We start from the raw sequence: 23,212 nt of genomic DNA, 5'->3' as shown, positions 1-23,212 counted from the left end.
CCAGACGGGAGATGACAAGTGCCTGGATTAGGACCTGCGCCGCTTCCTGTGTGAGGCAGGGTCGTACTCTGCGGATGTTGTAGAGCATGAACCTACAGGAACGGGCCACCGCCTTGATGTTAGTTGAGAACGACAGGGTGTTGTCCAGGATCACGCCAAGGTTCTTAGCGCTCTGGGAGGAGGACACAATGGAGTTGTCAACCGTGATGGCGAGATCATGGAACGGGCAGTCCTTCCCCGGGAGGAAGAGCAGCTCCGTCTTGCCGAGGTTCAGCTTGAGGTGGTGATCCGTCATCCACACTGATATGTCTGCCAGACATGCAGAGATGCGAGTCGCCACCTGGTTATCAGAAGGGGGAAAGGAGAAGATTAATTGTGTGTCGTCTGCATAGCAATGATAGGAGAGACCATGTGAGGTTATGACAGAGCCAAGTGACTTGGTGTATAGCGAGAACAGGAGAGGGCCCAGAACAGAGCCCTGGGGGACACCAGTGGTGAGAACGCGTGGTGAGGAGACAGATTCTCGCCACGCCACCTGGTAGGAGCGACCTGTCAGGTAGGACGCAATCCAAGCGTGGGCCGCGCCGGAGATGCCCAACTCGGAGAGGGTGGAGAGGAGGATCTGATGATTCACAGTATCGAAGGCAGCCGATAGGTCTAGAAGGATGAGAGCAGAGGAGAGAGAGTTAGCTTTAGCAGTGCGGAGCGCCTCCGTGATACAGAGAAGAGCAGTCTCAGTTGAATGACTAGTCTTGAAACCTGACTGATTTGGATCAAGAAGGTCATTCTGAGAGAGATAGCAGGAGAGCTGGCCAAGGACGGCACGTTCAAGAGTTTTGGAGAGAAAAGAAAGAAGGGATACTGGTCTGTAGTTGTTGACATCAGAGGGATCGAGTGTAGGTTTCTTCAGAAGGGGTGCCACTCTCGCTCTCTTGAAGACGGAAGGGACGTAGCCAGCGGTCAGGGATGAGTTGATGAGCGAGGTGAGGTAAGGGAGAAGGTCTCCGGAAATGGTCTGGAGAAGAGAGGAGGGGATAGGGTCGAGCGGGCAGGTTGTTGGGCGGCCGGCCGTCACAAGACGCGAGATTTCATCTGGAGAGAGAGGGGAGAAAGAGGTCAGAGCACAGGGTAGGGCAGTGTGAGCAGAACCAGCGGTGTCGTTTGACTTAGCAAACGAGGATCGGATGTCGTCGACCTTCTTTTCAAAATGGTTGACGAAGTCATCTGCAGAGAGGGAGGGGGGGGGGGGGATTCAGGAGGGAGGAGAAGGTGGCAAAGAGCTTCCTAGGGTTAGAGGCAGATGCTTGGAATTTAGAGTGGTAGAAAGTGGCTTTAGCAGCAGAGACGAGGAAAATGTAGAGGAAAATGTAGAGAAGAGGAAAATGTAGAGAGGAGGGAGTGAAATGATGCCAGGTCCGCAGGGAGGTGAGTTTTCCTCCATTTCCGCTCGGCTGCCCGGAGCCCTGTTCTGTGAGCTCGCAATGAGTCGTCAAGCCACGGAGCAGGAGGGGAGGACCGAGCCGGCCTGGAGGATAGGGGACTTAGAGAGTCAAAGGATGCAGAAAGGGAGCAGAGGAGGGTTGAGGAGGCAGAATCAGGAGATAGGTTGGAGAAGGTAAGAGCAGAGGGAAGAGATGATAGGATGGAAGAGGAGAGAGTAGCGGGGGAGAGAGAGCGAAGGTTGGGACGGCGCGATACCATCCGAGTAGGGGCAGTGTGGGAAGTGTTGGATGAGAGCGAGAGGGAAAAGGATACAAGGTAGTGGTCGGAGACTAGGAGGGGAGTTGCAATGAGATTAGTGGAAGAACAGCATCTAGTAAAGATGAGGTCAAGCGTATTGCCTGCCTTGTGAGTAGGGGGGGAAAGTGAGAGGGTGAGGTCAAAAGAGGAGAGGAGTGGAAAGAAGGAGGCAGAGAGGAATGAGTCAAAGGTAGACGTGGGGAGGTTAAAGTCACCCAGAACTGTGAGAGGTGAGCCGTCCTCAGGAAAGGAGCTTATCAAGGCATCAAGCTCATTGATGAACTCTCCAAGGGAACCTGGAGGGCGATAAATGATAAGGATGTTAAGCTTGAAAGGGCTGGTAACTGTGACAGCATGGAATTCAAAGGAGGCGATAGACAGATGGGTAAGGGGAGAAAGAGAGAATGACCACTTGGGAGAGATGAGGATCCCAGTGCCACCACCCCGCTGACCAGAAGCTCTCGGGGTGTGCGAGAACACGTGGGCAGACGAGGAGAGAGCAGTAGGAGTAGCAGTGTTATCTGTGGTAATCCATGTTTCCGTCAGTGCCAAGAAGTCGAGGGACTGGAGGGAAGCATAGGCTGAGATGAACTCTGCCTTGTTGGCCGCAGATCGGCAGTTCCAGAGGCTGCCGGAGACCTGGAACTCCACGTGGGTCGTGTGCGCTGGGACCACCAGGTTAGGGTGGCCGCGGCCACGCGGTGTGAAGCGTTTGTATGGTCTGTGCAGAGAGGAGAGAACAGGGATAGACAGACACATAGTTGACAGGCTACAGAAGAGGCTACGCTAATGCAAAGGAGATTGGAATGACACTACACGTCTCGAATGTTCAGAAAGTTAAGCTTTCGTTGCAAAATTATTATTTTTTTAATAAAATAAAAATTCTTATTGACTAAAATGATACAGTGCTGCTGGCTGTTGGAGTAGGCTAGCTAGCAGTGGTTGCGTTGTTGACTTAGTTTTGAAAGTGTAGCTGGAATGACAAGTGGACTACACGTCTCGAATGTTCAGAAAGTTAAGCTTACGTTGCAAAAATCTTATTGACTAAAATGATTAAAATGATACAGTACTGCTGACTGGTGAAGTAGGCTAGCTAGCAGTGGCTGCGTTGTTGACTTTGTTTGAAAGTGTAGCTGGCTAGGTAACCTCGATAACTGGCTAGGTAACCTTGATAATTACTCTAAACTACACAATTATCTTAGATACAAAGACAGCAAAGACAACTATGTAGCTAGCTAACACTACACTAATCAAGTCGTTCCGTTGTAATGTAATAGTTTCTACAGTGCTGCTATTCGGTAGAAGTTGGCTAGCTGGCTAGCTAGCAGTGTTGACTAGGTAGGAGAACGGTGGCGCGGCGGACGAAAATAGTTCCGTTGTAATGTAATAGTTTCTACAGTGCTGCTATTCGGTAGAATAGCAACTTCGGTAGAAGTTGGCTAGCTGGCTAGCTAGCAGTGTTGACTACGTTAGAAGTGCGAAAATAGCTGGCTAGCTAACCTCGATAATTACTCTAAACTACACAATTATCTTTGATACAAAGACGGCTATGTAGCTAGCTAAGATCAGACAAATCAAACCGTTGTACTGTAATGAAATGAAATGAAATGTAATACTACCTGTGGAGCGAAGCGAAATACGACTACTCGCTCCAACTACTTTTCCAAGGTAGAGCTAATCCCTTTCCCAGATAATAATTCATTAGTCTCATCACTTAATGTCTCCTATCAAAGCCTACTTTATAATGTCTGTACTATATTTCTGAATACTACAGATGACTTAATGTCTTATTCTAGTACAGTACCTCCAATTTCGCTGTGTTTTTCCCTTTACAGATATTTATTTTAACCTTAAAGTATAATTTCAGTTTATTTTTAACTTTCTTTCCGTTTATATACTATTCGTGCCTTGTTTAATACCTCCTTAATTATTATTTATTTTAACACCTATTGTATTCCTACAATGGTCGTTTAACACGTTATCACGTCAATGTTTTATCCTCATTTATAACTTATTTTGCCCAATCTTTATCGATTTTGTTCCTCTTCCCAGTGAGAGTTAAACGCTTCTTCTTCTTCTTCTCTCCTTCTCAAATTACACTCAGTTAACTGTCAGAGAGGCTTCCTCTTCCTACCAGTTGGTCACAGACACACACACTATTTTCCTATTTTTTCTAATCTGCTCATTTCAACACAGAGAATTCTCATCCATTCGTTTATTTTTCCATTCATTCATACACACCCTGTACTTCTACCTAAAATCACCTATAGTTTTTCCTACTAACTTAATCAATTTCCTCAATTTAAGCCGGAATTCTACTATGGGATTTCACACGATATGACAAGACTACTGTCTAACCGGGTCAGCCTGTCTTCATATTCTATTCACCCGTTCAGTCCCCCTTCTGGGAGCGGTAGCCATGAATTAGCGGACCCCTTTCTAAAATGTTCCTTTTTAAAGGGCGGTATCGTGGACTTTCTAACTACTTATTTATGCAGTCCTCTATCCTTTTTAGAGCTGTATTCATAAGTAACCTGTCCAAGCTTTCCTTCTACTCATTTTATTGAAGAGGTATTACAGGATTTTCTACCTACTTTATCTGTTTTGACCGTATGGGCTGTCCCACATTATAGCCAGTCATCTCAGCCAGAGGGCGCAAACAACCGCACCAGTCAGGCCACACATTTGAACGGTCCGATTAGAACGAGTGCATGCCCCCTCCGCCCGACACATGCACCTATATATTTACATTTCACAACCCCCAAAATCACACATGCATGCAAATTCATTCAATTCAAAAGTTCTTTAGCATTTACTGTTTTTTCTTTTTAGTAAATTTGAGAGAGAGACCTACGTGACGTCCCCCCCGCTGAGACAGGATCTCTGAAGCAATCTGCACAAACATTTCAACTATGTAAGAACACGCTTACCTTTTTACAGTTGGGCGGCCGCCTTTGTTTGTCAGATTGTCCAAAGAACCCGTCGTCAGCCAAGAACGTCCAAGTCCCTGTCACTCCTGGTCTAAGCTCGCCAAATATGTTGTGGAAAATCGGTTTCAAAATATAACACTAACAAGAACTTGTGGATTCAATAAAGACTTTTAATACAACGTATCAGAAGCCAGGAATGGTCCACGGATCACACCCCGTTTCCCAGAGCCCTGGTTGTTATATTTATACACACCCCGTTTCCCAGAGCCCTGGTTGTTATATTTATACACACCCCGTTTCCGAGAGCCCTGGCTCTTATATTTATACACACCCCGTTTCCCAGAGCCCTGGTTCTTATATTTATACACACCCCGTTTCCCAGAGCCCTGGTTCTTGTATTTATACACACCCCGTTTCCCAGAGCCCTGGTTGTTATATTTATACACACCCCGTTTCCCAGAGCCCTGGCTCTTATATTTATACACACCCCGTTTCCGAGAGCCCTGGCTCTTATATTTATACACACCCCGTTTCCCAGAGCCCTGGTTCTTATATTTATACACACCCCGTTTCCCAGAGCCCTGGTTCTTGTATTTATACACACCCCGTTTCCCAGAGCCCTGGTTGTTATATTTATACACACCCCGTTTCCCAGAGCCCTGGCTCTTATATTTATACACACCCCGTTTCCGAGAGCCCTGGCTCTTATATTTATACACACCCCGTTTCCCAGAGCCCTGGTTCTTATATTTATACACACCCCGTTTCCCAGAGCCCTGGTTCTTGTATTTATACACACTCCGTTTCCCAGAGCCCTGGTTGTTATATTTATACACACCCCGTTTCCCAGAGCCCTGGCTCTTATATTTATACACACCCCGTTTCCCAGAGCCCTGGTTGTTATATTTATACACACCCCGTTTCCCAGAGCCCTGGCTCTTATATTTATACACACCCCGTTTCCCAGAGCCCTGGTTCTTATATTTATACACACCCCGTTTCCCAGAGCCCTGGTTCTTATATTTATACACACCCCGTTTCCCAGAGCCCTGGTTGTTATATTTATACACACCCCGTTTCCCAGAGCCCTGGTTGTTATATTTATACACACCCCGTTTCCCAGAGCCCTGGTTCTTGTATTTATACACACATAGCATTATGTCCATCCCACATGCAAATGAAGTTTCTTCCCTTAAGTCATTCGCCACCATTATCTTTTAGTTCAGGCTTCCTGCTTGTTCACGCCCAATAACGCCCATATCTGCTTTCAGTTAGATTATAATGGTGGCAGGACCCTCTCTTATCCTAAAAATAATATATGTCTATCTATCCTATAGGCCTAATCTTTGGCCTCTGTTTTTAGCTCAGCAGTTAGCCTCTTAGTGTACTCTCTGGTATGTTTGCCCTTATTGGGATCAGCAGACTCTGTGTCTCCCCTATCCTTAGTGTGTCCAGTTGTCCTAGGCGCCTATGTGTCGCCCTGTCTTCCTGTGGTCTGTTTTCAGTGTTCAGCTGTTCTATACGTCCATGTGTCACCTTTCTTCCTATGGTCTGATGTACAACTTTATATTCTGTCTTCTTATTAATATTTACTCCCACATAACATACCAGTTACTGCCAATCGGAGCTGCTAACAGGGGTACAAGGGTCTGTCTGCCCGCCTATTGGCTCTTTCGCCGCAGATAGACCACACTGCCTGAACATGCTTTGGCTAAACTCAGCTGACTTAAAAAACAATGGACTCAGCTTTGACTATCATAAACTTTATCCGATCAACATTTATCCTTCAACATGGCTCGTTTCGTAGTCTGCTGAGCATCATGATCTACTTTTACATAATGATGTTAGGTAGCTAAGTAAGGGTAGGCCTAATGCTCTCAAGAGAGTATGAGAGTTTAGGGAGGAGATAATTGCATTTCTCTGCAATTGCCGCCACAACAAACCCAACACATACTAGTGTAAATGCTTGATGAGGAGTTTGTAGCTGAGGTTGGTTTATTGAGTGGCATCAATCACTTGGACTTAATTTGGGACTACAGAGGAGGGATGAAACAGTTATTGACATGATTGACAGCTTTTCTTTTTTCCTCTGATATGAGCCCCCAAAACCTTTTCCCTACAGTGGGTAACTATAGAAGGCTGGGCTGGACAATGGAAAAGGTCAAGGAAGAAAAATGGCAAGCAAACGTTGGCTAAGCTGGGGAGGCAGGTAGCCTAGTGGTTAGAGCGTTGGACTAGTAACCAAAAGGTTGCAAGATTGAATCCCCGAGCTGACAAGGTAAAAATCTGTCGTTCTGCCCCTGAACAAGGCAATTAACCCACTGTTCCTAGGCCGTCATTGAAAATAAGAATTTGTTCTTAACTGACTTGACGAGTTAAATAAAAGTTTAAAAAGTTGTTTTAAATACAAATAAGCTGGAGCACTAGCGCCAGCCCATAGCAAATGAATGGAATCAAACACTCGCAAAGCCTGTTTTGACTGGAGTGAAGCTTGGAGATCAATTTCACCTAAATGGCACCAAAAAAATGTATCCCTTTTTATTTTACCACTACAATCTGTTCTTAGGAGGAAACTGAAAAATAACAACCCGTGTAGAAAGTAAACAGCTGCACCTCGATGGTGCCAGGTGTGCTGATGTCTGCATAACGAGGAAGGAAGAAAAAATGTGCTATTTCTGGCTAGCGGTCAATGATATACACATTGTAACTTTGCAACAAGATATGATGATTTTAGTCTCCCCACAAAGGTGATGCAGTTTGCTAGGGACCCTTTCTATACTGATGCAGTTTGCTAGGGACCCTTTCTATACTGATGCAGTTTGTTAGGGACCCTTTCTATACTGATGCAGTTTGTTAGGGACCCTTTCTATACTGATGCAGTTTGTTAGGGACCCTTTCTATACTGATGCAGTTTGTTAGGGACCCTTTCTATACTGATGCAGTTTGCTAGGGACCCTTTCTATACTGATGCAGTTTGCTAGGGACCCTTTCTATACTGATGCGGGGCGAGACGTGTCTGCAAAAGCTGACTTATTTTATTTAGTATATATTTTCTTAACTCTATTTCTTGAACTGCATTGTTGGTTAAGGGCTTGTAAGTCAGCACCTGTTTTATTCGGCGCATGTGACAAATAAAACTTGATGTTGATTCGCACGGGACTAGTACTTTCAGGTGACCAAAAAACATTAGGTTATTCTGGTTGGAATTAAAAATGACTGACATGGCAGATTTAGACAGGACAAAAATTACATATATGGTGTTTTGTGCTCGGGCACATAATTACATTACCCGACCTCTCCCCGTAAATCAACTTGTCGTCCTTAGCAGACACAAAAATACAAACATTAGGAGTTATTGTATTGTGCTAGTCAATTATTACAGAGAACAATCACTTTATGGAGCCCCTGTCCTGCTATCAGCCTGTGATGTGTGTGTTGTAAAGTGCCTTTCTGATGGGCACAACGGCAGTAGGTAGTATACGGGGATATTGAAGCCCGGTGGGTTACCGGCTTCAATATCCCTGTGTACTACCTACTGCTGTTTTGCCTTTGAGCAAGGGACTTCACCCCTAAGTGCTCTGCTCTGCCACAGCCCCTGTTCTGCTCCCAGCCTGTGACCAACAGGCAAAATAGTCACAGACATCTCTGCACTAAGAGACTGTGTTTGTAGAAACTGACACACCCCTCGATGCTGACACATAATCAAACATTTTTAAAACACTGAAAAATCCCCTCAAATCAACTCAGGTTTTGGCCAAAAATGTGATCTAATGCATTGTATACATCTGGGGACCTACTGTATAAGAAAGCACACAGGAAATGCCATCGGTGTAACGTTTAGTTTTGAACATCCTATTCTGGTCAGATGCAGGACTGAACTTTTCAGGAGAAGAGCAATACCCTCATTAGTTGGGCTACTAAATGAGCCCACAAGAGCCTAACTACTGAGTTCCTATTGCTAAGGTTTTTATTTCATATATTTCAATGTATTGTATATTTAGTTAACTTTTGATGTATGTAACAAGTGCACTGCATTCCAGTGCAATTGATGTTAGTCTATAAATGTGTATTTGTGAAAGTGAAATAGTAAATGTGATAATAGAAAAAAATAAACTCATATTGATCTATGACTTTAGTAAAGTTCTTACCAGGTTTTGGGCTGGACGACAATTCAGTTTTGATGACCTGAAATAAGTGAACCAAGACAACAATTAGACATCGATTACATCTTGGTAGTAAAGAGACACTGTCTGCATTACAACATATTGCATGACAGGGTAGCGAATTGCTCATCCTCCCGGCTCTTCCAAGATGGGTGGTAATTTCATCTAGCATCTTAATAAAAAAAGTTCCTCACCTGTGTTCTCCATGGCCAGTCTGAATCACCGTAACTATAAGTCAACTCCTCGCCAGCTGCAATATCTCGAGTCGCGAAGAGGCACAAGTGTGGCTCATCATTTGCTTGTATGGCTTTCATTTTGAGATTGAGTCTTTAGTGATCATCATTAACGAGTCTCCCAAGGGAGGAGTCTTCTTCAGATGCATCAATGCTGCATAGAAACATAACATGTCACAGTTTAATGAAGATATTGCAGCACAGGGTTTCTATTCCAGAAAAGGGGCAGAAAAGTCCCTGACTGTTGTTTAACAAAGGAGTGCAGATGCTCTGATAGCGAACCAGTTGGTTTGAAGACTAATATTGTTCCTTACTGTTTAGATCAGGGACAAGGTCAAATTAGTATCTGGGCCTGAGATAGGCCTACAGTGCATATTGTGCCACCAACCATTTAAATGTCTGTCTCCATTTGAATGTTGTTGCTTTTTTTAGATCTCAAAAGGCATTAATATGTTTATTTTGTTCTCATCAATCCTACTTACCACCATGTTCTTCCTTTCCATTGAATATCGAAAAGAAACACCTTTGCAGAATCATTGTACTGATCAGCTCGGACCTCGCCCTCCTGTTGTGTAAGCAGTTCACCTCGGTACTCCACAACAAAGTCTCCTTTGGATATGAATTCAGTGGCAAAAACTCCCCGTCCTTAGCAGACACAAAATACAAACATTAGGAGATATTGCATTGTGCTAGTTAATTATTACAGAGAATAATCACTGTCTGGAGGTCCACTCCGGTCACATGATCACCCCATTCAACTTGCCAAGCATCTCCAAAAACAACTGTTCTCATAAAATGACCTCACACTGTCTAAAAGTTATCTCACACATATCACTGCCAATCAAAATGAGGTTCAGGTGTGCAGCAGGGGGTTTAGGGAGGGGGATGCGCTGCTCTGTCTTTCAAGAGGCTAGATTCAGTTGTCACTCTGTCTTCTAAACCAATGATTCGTTTTCAAGGTGGGCCTTTTCAGGTGGAAGGAGATTTCAGATGGAGCATCGTGTGACTGTAGTGGACCTTTAAGAATCCTATGACCATAATACAAAGACATGGCAAGCTATTCCTTTAAACCTTTGTTCCTGGGTGACTGTGCCCATATATCCCAATTCACTGTTTCCCACTAACCTCTAAAATGTACATCTGATTCATCTAATTCATAGCTGTCATATTTAGGACTGTCAGAAATATATTCAATCTTCACCTTACCTTTAAAGATATTGATAAAACGCTGGTAAAGTACTGGTTTATCAATGTTTGATCTGATGTGATGCTCTGCATCCTCCATGGGCCGGAGCCGCCTGGAAGATCTCTCCGTCAGGCCAACTCAAATCCTTAATCTGTGGAATAAAGCAGACATTATAAACTGGGTAGTTTGGGTCCTGGATGTTGATTGGCTGAAACTGTGGTATATTTAAGAAATAAGGCACCTCGGGGGTTTGTGGTATATGGCCAATATACCAAGGCTAAGGGCTGTAACCAGGCAGGCACTCCGCGTTGCCTCTTACGTAAGAACAGTCCTCAACCTTTCCTTGTGCTTTACTGCTTAACTATACCAAGGCTGTCAGACAATCAACATTCATGGCTTAACCTACAATTTATAAGAGACATAATGTATGTTTGTTAGATGACTACAAAACAAGCACGTTAGAAGCAGTAAAAAATTCCATATGTGACTTTCCCTCTTCCACTCTGCTATGAGATGCAAGGTGGGGTGCACAACACCTGGTTTCCAGCCAGCCAACTTTAGCTCGCTAAACTAACACCATCTAATGTTATCAAACTGCTACCGTCTCAAGTTCATCTATGGGGATCACGTGTCCCATTTAGCTGTCTATGCATGTTACTTATAACCACACTGGTAGAATTGACTGAAATAGCCATAAAATATCAGTCTCTTTATCAACAGTTATGTTAACTAATCAAGCTACCCGCCCAAATGTCAACAAAATTGTCTCACTAGTGCATTAGCTAGATAGTGAGCGAACATTAGCACTAGCAACAAACAAGCTAACTAGGCTAACATAGTTCATAAACCAATACAACGATTTATGGTGGTGGAATTGTACTACAGCATGAAAATAACTTTCCATATCATTTCAATTGTTGAAAATATGATATTGCTCACCTTTCTTTTAGGAACAGCGGGGAGCTGCAGATGGGCCGCCCCGTGTTAACGGACGAGCTTCTCCAGATGAAAGTGATTTTCCCTCTCTGGCTCTGCGCGGTAAAGTGGAGTGGGGGAGGGGAATCACAACGTGGGGACAGAGATAGTCATATAGGGGACGTGTCACCACAGTGGTGTGTGTGCATCTGTCAAGGAGCTGGAATCCTATACAATCGACATGACTGATGTTGATATTTCACTTGTGTACTAAATATTCTATAGACCTAAGAAATAGGCTAATACATTGCAAAATGAATGCATTTCCCTAGGCCTATAGGTCATAGGAAACTTCAAGACACCAAAATGTACATTTTAAGGATTCAGAAATTGTATTGATTGATCCAGAAACACATAGGAATAAGGTCAATAGGCCTTGGCTATTTTCTGACATAGGAAGGGCTGGCTTACCTGGGCTATTGCCCCTGGGCCCCGGAGAAATAAAAAAATATACAGTATGTAGTATATATTTATGTTTTACTGCAACCGCCAACCACAGGGGGATTCAGGAGCCCACTCTCAATGAGTGTAGAGGCCTGCTGCTGCGGACACTTTGTTATTTGTCAGATGGGGAGGAGAGGAGGTAGGGGGGACACTTGTTTAATTAATTGATTAATAAAAATATATAAACTGCATAATAAATAAATGTGACTAGTAAAATGTGTGATTCAGGAGCTGGGACCAAGCCTGTAGGGGGCCCAAGGGGCAAAACAAATACAAAATAAATACTTTTTACAATTATATATATATTTTTTATCCAACCACAGGAGCCCGCTCTCAATGTTTAAAATACAACAGAGCATAATTTAGCCAAAGAGGATCAATAGTTTCTACAAAAATAACTATCAAAAAGACACACAGTACATGTACTGTATCTGCCAAAATAAAAGCAACACCAACATAAAGTGTATTAAACGCATAGTTAAAATGAAATTAAATCAAATTGTATTTGTCAACTGCATCAAACACAACAGGTGTAGGCATTACCTTGAAATGCTTACTTACAAACCCTTACTTACGTAAGCCGAGGAGTTGACGTCCCGATGGATAGGGATCAACCCGTAACGCTCGTAGTCGACATTGTCACACTGAACCCTTTCACGATGACTAAGCTCACGTTTTCTGAAGATGTCTAATACGTAGGAGCTCCCTCTGTCTTCCAGAGCGGCTTCGGCAAGCTCCTTCTCGCAACGGAAAAGATGCTCTCTGGACCCGCTCGTAGTAGCTCTCGTCATCTCCCTGCACGGTCCTATCGGATAGCCCAAGGTGTCTGTACTATCAAGCGTTTGATGTCTGGTTCACGATACCAACGTGCTTTCCCGTATACTTACAAAGTGCGCAGCTTATGAGCCGAGCCTCCAGCTGGATGCTGTTCAGAGCCTTATGTTGTCTGTGTAGCAACAGGCTGAGACAGGCTAACAACCCTGAGCAACCTAAACCGAGGTGGTGGTTATTACCACTACTACCAGGACGACAGCGACGATGAGGACAGCGACGACGACAGTGATACCATATACCCCACTACCCTATCACATGGAAAGACCAGCAGATTCACTGACATAGGGAGGCGAGTAGCACCTTCCTTTGTAAGTTCTAAATAGACAGTACACAGATAGATCCCTGTGCTGAATGAAATAGCTTCTGATTTCCTCTGGCGGTGATAACGGACCCTGGCCGTGTAGAACTAAGGCTGGGAATGCAACACAGAACCAGTGTCTACTGAGTAATCCACATAGATGTGCACCCGATCATAGGCAGTTCATTCTCAATTACTGTCACATCAATTGTCTTTCAAAATGTGGTGTCGCTGTCATCTTTCAAATAAACACAACCAAGATATATGTATATGCAAGACATATTTTATTTCAAGGCAATAGATATATAAGGCTGGCTGATACAAAAGGGTATACACATTACCCAGGTGTAATATGGTCAATTAAAGTAAGGTATAAAATCGTAAACATGTGACATTGAGAACATCACCATATTAATTTTTATCAGTCAGGGCCCATTGTCAAACAAGACCTAAAATAACCTTTAGGCATCATGTCACCACACGGTCCCACATGTAGACTCTTGTAGGCTGAGGTAACACTATACAAACATCATTGCTCTACTTTAAAGGAAGCTGTAACACTCTGTGGTTGTGGACATGTGAGTGAGACCAATACCATCATCGCCACTGTTGTGGTAGGAGCTAAACTCCTCAACAATATCGATGTAATTACCTCCTGAATTACCGTCTGAGGGGCGTGTGAACATGCTGTTGGCATTCCTGCCATTGAAACAGTAATTGCTATCATCTTTGGTCCGTTGCTGGGCCAGGTGAGGTGTTACTGTTTCCATCCCAATCCTGGAGGCCAACAAAGCTATGACATGGACCAAAGTAGCACCTTCACTGGGTTTACAATCTAACACAAGGTTAAGCCGCCTGTCTTGTGGTGACACGTACTGAGCTGTAAACCACCTACAAAGATAGAATACCATTCTTCTAAACTCTATGCTCGAGGTGAGGTTTCTCAGTGTGTTGTCAACAACTGTGACGACCTTAGACTGCCCTCTCCTGGGCAACAAAGTGCACCACATAGTCAAAATGATCTGTTTCTTCAAGACAAAACAGCACCAATGAAACCTGTAGGACCCAAGTGACACATTGAACAATCTCGGTAAGGAGTCATCAGGTCCGATCAGCTTCTCCGTTCTGGGAAGGGGACGGGTTCCCACCACAACGTGATCCCAGAACCCAGGTACATGAGGGATACAGACATATCTGTAGGCCACCTCTTCTGGCATTGCTTTGCTTACCCAGTACCTGAAGGACATGGTGTCATTCACTGTGATGAGATGGTTGAACGCTGCGCGGGAAGAGAACACTGTCAGTCCAGCTACATGATCAGGGCTCGTCATTGTAGTATAACATAGACATAGACAGATATATCTATACATGGAAATATACATACCTCTTCGCAGGGTGTTAACTCCAGAGGATTGCTCCTCATTCATAATCAGCTGCACATGGACGTTGACCTCCTTGTCAGTCTTGAACTTATCATCTATGTTGAGTTCCAGATCCCAGTCTCCTACATTCTCCAGAGCAGGGAAAATTGGCAAGGGTGTGGTGCTTAGAGTGGTATCTCTCTCTCTCTCTCTCTCTCTCTCTCTCTATCCCCCCCCCCCCCTCTCTCTCTGTCTCTCTCTCACTCTCACTCTCACTCTCTCTCTCTCTCTCTCTCTCTCTCTCTCTGTCTCTATCCCCCCCCCTCTCTCCCCCCCCTCTCTCTCTCTCTCTCTGTCTCTGTCTCTCTCTCTCTCCTTGTGGACGATATATTGTGAAGGCGACAACCACTTTGTTCACTGTAACACAGTCTGCACAATACACAGCCCCAAGCACATTGCACGGGCCTGTTCAGCTGAATCAAGTAGTTGTTACAGATGAACGCTCTGTTGAACTTCTTTTTACACGTGGCGCATATAATCAACTGTTTCATCACAGGGATTATCATCGCAATGGACGACACGGTAGCCCCGTCGCTGTACAGGTTATATCGGCTGGGACCAGGCACGGATTCTTCATAGGTGACAGCTGCTTCGGATTGTGGTGGTGTGGGGAACAATGTCCTTTGCGACTGTTAAGAAGTCACTGGCTTGGGTTTGCACACGTTGAACCCTCGTATATCAACAGTCTGCTGTGGAGTTTCAGGCACTTGAGATGCTGGTTGTTGGGGATGTAGGACCCGGGCCTCCTGCTGCGGCACTTGATGAAACGTTTCCAGATGCACCTCAACCTGCTAGGGCTCTAGAGGCTGTGCCGACTGTTGTTGTTGAAAGACATATTCACCACAGACCCTCTCAAGAGCAGCCATGGAGTTCTCTGGGTACCCGAGAGGGGCCATGTCACCAATACAGGCGTTGAAGGTGCTGAGTTCCACATCTGTAGGCTGGGTTACCTCATTACAGATGGCGCTTGAAGGTGGTTTCATAGTGGGAAGGGGATCGGTTGTAGCAGAAAATATTGAACCTGGACAAGAGTCAACGTTCCACTGTGGCCTACTGAAATGTGGCTCGGATGCTTGGGACACTTCACTCTCTTGAAAGGCATTTGCATATTCCACATCGGTTAGCATATCATCCGGAACTCTCTCGGTACCCCTGTAACACAAGGCGGAAACAAGTCACCCCTCTACCCAAAGGCAATAGATTACTATTCAGTAATAACACAATGTGTGTGATAGTTACACTTACGTGACACATGTCATGCTATCCAGGGCAGCAGTAACCTCCTCTGATGTATCACACCCAGACATGGCTGTGATGCTATCCACGGCAGCAGTAACCTCCTCTGATGTATCACACCCAGACATGGCTGTGATGCTATCCACGGCAGCAGTAACCTCCTCTGATGTATCACACCCAGACATGGCTGTGATGCTATCCACGGCAGCAGTAACCTCCTCTGATGTATCACACCCAGACATGGCTGTCATGCTATCCACGGCAGCAGTAACCTCCTCTGATGTATCACACCCAGACATGGCTGTGATGCTATCCACGGCAGCAGTAACCTCCTCTGATGTATCACACCCAGACATGGCTGTGATGCTATCCACGGCAGCAGTAACCTCCTCTGATGTATCACACCCAGACATGGCTGTGATGCTATCCAGGGCAGCAGTAACCTCCTCTGATGTATCACACCCAGACATGGCTGTGATGCTATCCACGGCAGCAGTAACCTCCTCTGATGTATCACACCCAGACATGGCTGTGATGCTATCCACGGCAGTCTGAAGCTCCTTTGAGGTAGCACATCCGGCCCTGTTTACGTGCTCTGTCGCAGAGACAACTTCATCAGCCCTATCTTGATACCCAGGCGCATCTAATACAATTGCATGGTCAACTCTACATTCAGGCACATTGTGAGACATTTCACATGTTTCACCAATAGGTTGTTGGAACGATGGTTCAGTTGTAGACTGGGGCTTGGGTACAGCAGACACTACCTCCTTGGTCTGAGTCTCATCAGAGTCTGGCTCCTTGGTCTGAGTCTCATCAGTCTGGCTCCTTGGTCTGAGTCTCATCAGAGTCTGACTCCTCGGTCTGAGTCTCATCAGAGTCTGGCTCCTTGGTCTGAGTCTCATCAGAGTCTGGCTCCTTGGTCTGAGTCTCATCAGAGTCTGGCTCCTTGGTCTGAGTCTCATCAGAGTCTGGTTCCTTGGTCTGAGTCTCATCAGAGTCTGGCTCCTTGGTCTGAGTCTCATCAGAGTCTGGCTCCTTGGTCTGAGTCTCATCAGTCTGGCTCCTTGGTCTGAGTCTCATCAGTCTGGCTCCTTGGTCTGAGTCTCATCAGTCTGGCTCCTTGGTCTGTGTCTCATCAGAGTCTGGCTCCTTGGTCTGAGTCTCATCAGAGTCTGGCTCCTTGGTCTGAGTCTCATCAGAGTCTGGCTCCTTGGTCTGAGTCTCATCAGTCTGGCTCCTTGGTCTGAGTCTCATCAGAGTCTGGCTCCTTGGTCTGAGTCTCATCAGAGTCTGGCTCCTTGGTCTGAGTCTCATCAGAGTCTGGCTTCTTGGTCTGAGTCTCATCAGAGTCTGGCTCCTTGGTCTGAGTCTCATCAGAGTCTGAGTCTCATCAGAGTCTGGCTCCTTGGTCTGAGTCTCATCAGAGTCTGGCTCCTTGGTCTGAGTCTCATCAGAGTCTGGGGTCTGAGTCTCTGCAGACACAGTCTCAGCAGACACTACATCATTGGCCTGAGTCTCATCAGAGTCTGGCTCCTGGGTCTGTGTCTCAGCAGAGTCTGGGGTCTGAGTCTCTGCAGACACAGTCTCAGCAGACACTACATCATTGGCCTGAGTCTCATTATAATGAAAGTTGGTCCGTTTGTGTGTGTGTGTAGAGACATGCACAGTATACATTGTTGTCACTCGGGTTTATTGAGCAGTATATCACAAAACAAAGCAGTGAGTCTCATCAGAGTCTGGCTCCTTGGTCTGAGTCTCATCAGAGTCTGACTCCTTGGTCTGAGTCTCATCAGAGTCTGGCTTCTTGGTCTGAGTCTCATCAGAGTCTGACTCCTTGGTCTGAGTCTCATCAGAGTCTGGCTCCTCGGTCTGAGTCTCATCAGAGTCTGGCTCCTTGGTCTGAGTCTCATCAGAGTCTGGCTCCTTGGTCTGAGTCTCATCAGACCAAGGATATCACCAAGCTATAGCTCAATAGAGACATGTTGCAATGGCACATTTATAGAACTAATACTGTTCAGTGTAGTAAAAACAGTTTATCATTGACTACATATCCTAGGGACTGAGGCCGGCTATGTACGTTTTCAACTGGTCTGCCAGGCTGTTTTGGTTCATTTCCCTCAGTGTTTTGTAAATGGTATCCAGGTAACCGGTCATGTTGAACATGTTCCTTCAGCACTTTTTGCAGGTCAGTTGGTGTTTCTGATAAGCTCCGCCGTGCTGCTTGGTAGTTTCAATGTCCATATGAATCTTTTCAACTGTCCTCTGTCAAGGTTGCAAAGTATATTCAACACCTTCTCTGTCACCTTGATGTTTATTGATAACCTTGCCGCGTGTAGCGAAGGCCACAGGTTGTAGCTGACTTGAGGTGTGAGTACAGTCACTGTCTTTGACTCGCTTCACCAGGTCATTGCGACCGATTTTCTTGAGCAGGGTGTTCAACCCGTGCTGCAGCTCCGTAATGCAATGCCATAACATCTGCTAACCCGGTTCTATCTGTCACATATTGCAGGTCCAAAGCACTGATGCGGTGTCGATGCGTGATCTCTATCTCGCTCATAACAAACTTCATCTTCTCAATATCATCACGGGTTATATTGTCCCAAAAAATTGAGACTATTTCCTTAGGTGACATAACATTACCATTACCTACTGAGGATGATCCAGGGTAATTTTCCCATGTTGCCATCAAGCTATTACTAGTAATACCTCCCTTACTTCTGGCAGTGTCAATCAGGGCCCGGGCCTTGTCATGAGTACCTCCTATAGACTGGATACTTTCCAACTCTCCATTGTTTAGCATCCTTTGTGCAAAGAGAACATCTGCAATATGGTCCAACATCTTCATCTTGGCAGCATCTATGTAGCTGAGTCTTTTCTTGTAAAGGACATTCATGGTATCGGCTATTCGGTATGTGACACAGGAACAGCTTGTTGAAATATACAACTGCACGTTGGCTCTGCTAGACCTCTGCTTATGACCAACTTTAGTCTTTACTGTTTTAGAGAAACATCATGACCAAGTTCTGACCTTGAAGCAGTTCAGACTTTCTGCCCCCCTCTCTCTCTTCCCCTCTGTTCTAACTCTCTCCCTTCCCTCTCTCTCTTTTCCCCTCTGTTCTGACTCTCTCTCCTCCCTCTCTCTCTCTTTCCCTCTGTTCTGACTCTCTCCCCTCCTTCTCTCTCTCTTTCCCTCTGTTCTGCCTCTCTACCCTCCCTCTCTCTTTCCCTCTGTTCTGACTCTCTACCCTCCCTCTCTCTCTCCCCCTCAGGGCTCCAGATCCTCTATCAGTTCTGACTCTCTACCCTCCCAGTATAGTATACAGACTGGACAACAGGACAATGATCCTAAGCCCGGACTTGAACCCGATCGAACATCTCTGGAGACACCTGAAAAAAGCAGTGCAGCGACGCTCCCCATCCAACCTGACAGCTTGAGAGGATCTGCAGAGAAGAATGGGAGAAACTCCCCAAATACAGGTGTGCCAAGCTTGTAGCGTCATACCCAAGAAGACTCAAGGCTGTAATCACTGCCAAAGGTGCTTCAACAAAGTACTGAGTAAAGGGTCTGAATACTTATGTAAATGTGATATCTACGTTTTTTTTAAATAAACAGTTACACACATAAAATAAACAGTTTTTGCTTTGTAATTCTGGGTTATTGTGTGTAGATTGATGAGGGAAAAAAACGATGTAATCCATTTTAGAATAAGGCTGTAACGTGACAAAATGTGTAAAAAGTCAAGGGGTCTGAATGCTTTCTGAATGCACTGTATATCAGTATATTAGACTCTCTCTCTCTGCAGTGATGTTGTTTTCATCACTTCTGGTTTAACACTGACATCAAGTGGTGATTGTCCAAACTACACCCCTGTTCAGATAAAAAGCGAGAGATGCAGAGAGAGAGAGAGAGAGAGAGACCACAGAGAGAGAGAGCAGAGAGAAGAGAGCAGAGCACAGAGAGAGAGCTGACAGCAGAGAGCAGAAAGAGGCAGAGAGAGAGCAGAGAGCAGGGAAAAGAGAAAGCAGAGAGCAGAGAAAAGAGAGAAAGCAGAGAGGGTGAGAGCAGAGAGAGAGCAGGCTGAGAGAGCAGAGAGCATTAGAGAGAGAGGGAGAGACCGGAGAGCAGGCTGAGAGAGCAGAGAGACAACAGAAAGAGAGAGATCAGAGAGAGCGCAGCAGAGCAGAGAGCAGAGAACAGAGAGAGAGAGCAGAGAACAGAGAGAAGAGAGAGAGAGCAGAGGGAGTGAGAGAGCAGAGAGAAGAGAGAGAGAGCAGAGGGAGAGAGAGAGCAGAGAACGAGAGCAGAAAGAGAGAGAGCAGAGAGAGAGCAGAGAAAGAGCAGCAGAGCAGAGAGAGAGCGCAGAGGGAGAGAGAGAGAGCAGAGAGGGAGAGAGAGAGCAGAGAGCAAAAAGAGAGAGAGAGTAGAGAGAGCAGGGAGAGAGAGAGAAGAGAGAGCAGATAGAGCAGAGGGAGAGAGAGCAGAGAGAGCAGAGAGAGAGAGCAGAAATCAGGCTGAGAGAGCAGAGAGAGCAGAGAGTGAGAGAGGGAAGAGAGCAGAAAAAGAGCAGAGAGAGAGAGGAGAGGGAGAGAGCAGAGGGAGAGAGCAGAGGGAGAGAGATAGCAGAGAGAGAGCAGGCTGAGAGAGCAGAGAGACAGTGAGAGAGCAGAAAGCAGGCTGAGAAAGCAAAGAGAGAGTGAGAGAGCAGAGGGCAAAGAGAGAGCAGAGAGAGAGAAAGCAGAGAGCAGAGAGGTCAGAGAGCGAGCAGAGAGCGAGCAGAGAAAAGAGAGCAGAGAGAGCAGAGGGAGAGATAGATCAGAGAACAGAGAGAGAGCAGAGAGAGAGAGAAGAGAGGGAGAGAGAGCAGGGTGAGAGAGAGAGAGCAGAGGGAGAGAGCTGAGAGCAGAGAGAGCAGAGCACAGAGAGAGAGAGCAGAGACAGAGCAGAGAGTAGGCTGAGAGAGCAAAGAGAGAGAGCAGAGAGAGAGCAGAGACCAGAGAGAGAGCAGAGAGCAGGCTGAGAAAGCAAAGAGAGTGAAGAGCAGAGAGAGAGCAGAGAAGGCAGAGAGGGAGCAGAGGGAGAGAGAGCAGAGAGGGAGAGAGAACAGAGAGAGCAGAGAGGGCAGAGAGAGAGCAGAGAGCAGAAAGAGAGAGTAGAGAGAGAGCAGAAAGCAGGCTGAGAGAGCAGAGAGAGAGAAAGCAGAGAGTGAGAGAGAGGGAAGAGAGCAGAAAAAGAGCAGAGAGAGAGAGCAGAGAGTAGGCTGAGAGTGCAGAGAGAGAGAGAGCAGAGAGAGAGAGATAGCAGAGAGAGAGCGAGCAGAGGGAGAGAGATAGCGAGCAGAGAGACAGTGAGAGAGCAGAGAAGAGAGCAGAGGGAGAGAGAGAACAGAGAGCAGAGAGCAGGCTGAGAGAGCAGAGAGAGAGAGCAGAGCGAGAGAGGGAGAGAGCAGAGAGTGAGATAGCAGTGAGCAGAGTGAGGGCAGAGAGAGCGAGCAGAGAGCAGGCTGAGAGAGCAGAGAGAGAGCGAGCAGAAAGCAGGCTGAGAAAGCAAAGAGAGAGAGAGAGCAGAGGGCAAAGAGAGAGAGAGCAGAGAGAGAAAAAGCAGAGAGCAGAGAGCGAGCAGAGAGAGAGCAGGGAAAAGAGAGCAGAGAGAGCAGAGGGAGAGATAGATCAGAGAACAGAGATAGAAGAGTAGAGAAAAGAGAGAGAGCAGAGAACATATAGAGAGAGCAGAGTGAGAGAGAAGAGAGGGAGAGAGAGCAGGGTGAGAGAGAGAGAGTAGAGAGAGCACAGAGAGCATAGAGAGAGAGAGCAGAGAGTAGGCTGAGAGAGCAAAGAGAGAGAGCAGAGAGAGAGAGCAGGCTGAGAAAGCAAAGAGAGTGAGAGATAGAGCAGAGGGAGAGAGAGCAGAGAGGGAGAGAGAACAGAGAGAGCAGAGAGGGCAGAGAGAGAGCAGAGAGCAGAAAGAGAGAGTAGAGAGAGAGCAGAAAGCAGGCTGAGAGAGCAGAGAGAGAGAGAGAGGGAAGAGAGCAGAACAAGAGCAGAGAGAGAGAGCAGAGAGTAGGCTGAGAGTGCAGAGAGAGAGCAGAGTGAGAGAGAGCAGAGAGAGAGAGAGCAGAGGGAGAGAGATAGCAGAGAGCAGTGAGAGAGCAGAGAAGAGAGAGCAGAGGGAGAGAGAGAACAGAGAGAGAACAGAGAGCAGGCTGAGAGAGCAGAGAGAGAGAACAGAGCGAGAGAGGGAGAGAGCAGAGAGTGAGATAGCAGTGAGCAGAGTGAGGGCAGAGAGAGCGAGCAGAGAGCAGAGAGAGAGCGAGCAGAAAGCAGGCTGAGAAAGCAAAGAGAGAGAGAGAGAGAGCAGAGGGCAAAGAGAGAGCAGAGAGAGAGAAAGCAGAGAGCAGAGAGGTCAGAGAGTGAGCAGAGAGAGAGCAGGGAAAAGAGAGCAGAGAGAGCAGAGGGAGAGATAGATCAGAGAACAGAGAGAGAGCAGAGAGAGAGAGCAGAGCAAGAAGAGTAGAGAAAAGAGAGAGAGCAGAGAACATATAGAGAGAGCAGAGTGAGAGAGAAGAGAGGGAGAGAGAGAGAGCAGAGAGAGACAGCAGAGAGAGAGCTGAGAGCAGAGAGAGCTGAGCGAGCAGAGCACAGAGAGAGCATAGAGAGAGAGAGCAGAGAGTAGGCTGAGAGAGCAGAGAGGAGAGGGCAGAGTGAGAGAGAGAGAGCAGAGACCGGAGAGAGAGCAGGCTGAGAAAGCAAAGAGAGTGAGAGAGCAGAGAAGGCAGAGAGAGAGCAGAGAGAGAAGAGGGCAGAGAGAGAGAGAGAGCAGGCTGAAAAAGCAAAGAGAGAGTGAGAGAGCATAGAGTGAGAGCAGAGAGAGAGCAGAGAAAAGAGAGCAGAAGAGCAGAGGGAAAGAGAGAGCAGAGAGAGAGAGCAGGCTGAGAGAGCAGAGAGAGAGAGAGAGCAGAGGGGGAGAGAGAGCAGAGGGGGAGAGAGAGCAGAGAGAGAGAGAGAGAGCAGGCTGAGAGAGCAGAGAACAGAGAGCAGGCTGAGAAAGCAAAGAGAGAGCAGAGAGAAGAGAGAGGGCAGAGAGATTAGAGAGAACAGAGCAGAAAGAGCAGAGGGAGAGAGAGCAGAGAACAGAGAGAAGAGAGAGAAAAGAGAGAGCAGAGCGAGAGCAGAGAGAGCAGAGGATAGAGAGAGCAGAGATAGACAGCAGAGAGACAGCAGAGAGAGAGAGAGCAGAGTGAGAGAGAACAGAGAAGGCAGAGAGAGCAGAGAGAAGAGAGAGAACAGAGAGTGCTGAGAGAGCAAGAGTAGAGAGAGAGAAAGCAGAGCATAGAGAAAAGAGAGAGCAGAGACTGAGATAGCAGAGAGAGATAGCAGGGAGAGCAGAGCAGAGAGAGCAGAGAACAGAGACAGAGAGCAGAGAGAAAGAGCAGAGAGAGAGCAGAAGGCAGAGAGAGCTGAGCGAGCAGAGAACAGAGAGAACAGAGAGAGAGGGGTGAGGGCAGAGTGAGAGAGAGCAGAGGGAGAGAGAGAGAGCAGAGAGAGAGCAGAGAAGGCAGAGAGAGAAGAGGGCAGAGAGAGCAGAGGGAGAGAGAGAGAGCAGAGAACAGAGAGCAGAGAGAGCAGGCTGAGAAAGCAAAGAGAGAGAGCAGAGAGAGCAGAGAAGGCAGAGAGAGCAGGCTGAGAGAGCAGAGGGAGAGAGAGCAGAGGGAGAGAGCAGAGAACAGAGAGAGAGCAGGCTGAGAAAGCAAA

General features: G+C 46.5%; 1 long non-coding RNA gene across 2 annotated transcripts; it reads right to left on the bottom strand.

The window, feature by feature from the left end:
• Positions 1–2,422: 2,422 nt before the first annotated feature.
• Positions 2,423–12,806, bottom strand: LOC120042392. Of its 2 annotated transcripts, XR_005476093.1 has the most exons (8): positions 12,247–12,806; positions 11,639–11,778; positions 11,192–11,283; positions 10,273–10,403; positions 9,549–9,711; positions 9,028–9,220; positions 8,819–8,855; positions 2,423–2,461 (listed from the first exon to the last, which is right to left on the bottom strand). It is a non-coding gene; the product is annotated as an uncharacterized LOC120042392 (long non-coding RNA). The 2 variants fall into 2 exon arrangements; XR_005476094.1 differs by lacking the exon at positions 11,639–11,778.
• Between the last annotated feature and the right edge of the window lie 10,406 nt (positions 12,807–23,212).

The sequence above is a fragment of the Salvelinus namaycush genome, unplaced genomic scaffold (assembly GCF_016432855.1).
Source record: "Salvelinus namaycush isolate Seneca unplaced genomic scaffold, SaNama_1.0 Scaffold67, whole genome shotgun sequence".
Taxonomy (NCBI): Eukaryota; Metazoa; Chordata; class Actinopteri; order Salmoniformes; family Salmonidae; genus Salvelinus; species Salvelinus namaycush.
This window is presented reverse-complemented; position numbering and strand designations above follow the sequence as displayed.